The sequence below is a fragment of the Lathyrus oleraceus genome, chromosome 1 (assembly GCF_024323335.1).
Source record: "Lathyrus oleraceus cultivar Zhongwan6 chromosome 1, CAAS_Psat_ZW6_1.0, whole genome shotgun sequence".
Lineage (NCBI taxonomy): Eukaryota > Viridiplantae > Streptophyta > Magnoliopsida > Fabales > Fabaceae > Lathyrus > Lathyrus oleraceus.
The window spans coordinates 208,275,483-208,277,745 of NC_066579.1; positions in this window are offsets into that span (position 1 = coordinate 208,275,483).

A 2,263-nucleotide genomic window follows, 5' to 3' on the forward strand; every position below is an offset into this window, starting at 1 on the left:
AGTCCCGACATCAGGTCATTAAAGGTCCTTTGTTCAAAGGTCATAGCTCTCAAAGACAACAAGTTTAGAGTCAATTTTGGGAACATCGTAGATCTTCTAACCGAGAAGGTTGACTATTGTGCTATCACTACAATGTCCCAATACTATGACGTTCCTTTAAGATGCTTCACTTTCCCCGACTTCCAAATCTCTCCAACCTTGGAAGACCTCGAGAGACTCCTTAATCGACCAATCAAGAAATACAACCCCTTCCCGAAATTGGAAAAAGGATTCTGTTTGACCGAGCTCTCACTCATCTTGGGTATCGACACCAACAAGTTAGTGGACAATTGGGGCGTTAAACGATCCCTCAAAGGTTTAACTCAAAAGTTCCTAGAAGCCCATGCTTGGGAAATGATTAAAGAAGGAAGACCCGACTTTTGCAGTGCAACTTTGGCACTTTTGATTCATGGAATCGTTCTCTTCCCAAATCTGGACAAGTTCGTGGATCAATTAGCAGTTGAAGTTTTTTTAACAAAAATCCGGTGCCTTTTTTACTTGCCGATTTCTACCATGCCTTACATACAAGACATGAGAAGAAAAGAGGTACCTTCCTTTGTTGCGCTCCTATGCTACATCTTTGGATGAGGGCACGCATGCCTCAAAATGGACCCTTCGCCGAAAACAAACTGACATGGCCGCAAAGGTTCGCATCTCTCTCTGCCAACTCAATCCTATGGTACAAGAGGGAATGGGATATGAAGGATGTCATCGCAAGATGTGGAGAGTTCTCTAACGTACCCTTGATAGGAACACAAGGTTGCATCAACTACAACCCGACTATACTCAAGAGACAACTAGGGTACGCCATGACTAGTCCCCCCGAGGAAAGAGATTTCATTCCATTTGTCATCAATACCGTGGATCCGCTTGATTCGAACGTGAAAAGAGTGAGAAAAGCTTGGACAAGCATAGTCCGTATTAGCCATGAATGGGGTAAGAAAAATATCCTAGCCAAGGAACCCTACTATGTGTGGGTAAAAGAGAGGGCTAGGGTGGTTAAAATGCCGTTTCTGTTTGATCCTTCTTCATTCCCTTTTATGCCTGAGCCCGAGCCTATCCTACAAGAGGACATGGACAAACTTACCAGCCAAATCAAAGAGCTCGAGTTGGAAAACACTCAACTACGAGTCGAACTCAATCGCGCCAAGGAACGTAACCACGTCTTGGAGGATAAGGGTAAGCAAGTCTGCGAAAAATTTGAGGATAGCAAGAAAAGGCTCCGATTAGCCGAGGGACAAAGAGTTTGGGCTGGTGGAGCTTTACAAGGAGCTAATTCTGAGCTAGATTTCCGCAACGAGGAGTTGGATCGAGCATCCCGAATCATCAAGGACCTTGAAAATACTGTCGAGAGGTCTAATGCCATGAAGAAAGAAGCGAGGGAAGATTACGAGGCCCAGATTCTCGAACTAAGGACCACTCTAAAAGAGCACAAGGATTTGCTAGCCAAGGAGCAACTAGAGAAAGAAAAGATTCATCGAAGCTTCATGCGTGAGCAGTTCAACCTTGGACGAGCTTGCGAGCAAATCAAGAACTTGAAGAGGGGAATCTATGACCAAGCCTATGTAGAATTGCAAAACAACTGCAGACATTGGGAAGAGCGTTGCTATGAATTCGAAGTTGTCATTGTTCAAAGGGACGAAATCATCCATAATCTCCAAGTCCTTTACGAAGAATGGAGGGACAAGTACACCAACATGACCGTGTTAACCAACTATGCCCTTCAAGACTTTCCTGACAAGTTGAAGGAGGCAGATCTGATCATGTGCCCAGATAATACCCCTAAAGAGGTCTACCACTTCGTCAAGTTCTGCAAAAGAACAATGGCCAAACTCATCACCGACATTGAGGCTCTCCGCAAGTCTCAAGGGGTCACTTTTAGGGTGGATATCTAGTTGGTTTATTTACTTCCATTACTTGTATTTTGCAACTTCTATGTATTGTTGTCTATTTTCCCTTCAAAGGATGAATGAAAGTTGCGATTTTTCTCTATTGTGTTTTCCTATTTCATGATTGTGAACGAGAATCGTCAAGTAGTTGTTGCAATGAATAAACATGAATAACTAAAAAGAGCTTTGCTTTAACAAGAAAAATTCGTGCATCATATGCGTCTTTCGAAACACAAAAACATAAAAAACTCATCCATCCACCCTTTTTTTCCTTCCAGAACCACTCTCCAAAGCTGACTTTTCGGTACGATACACGAGGACGTCGACAAGCTGTC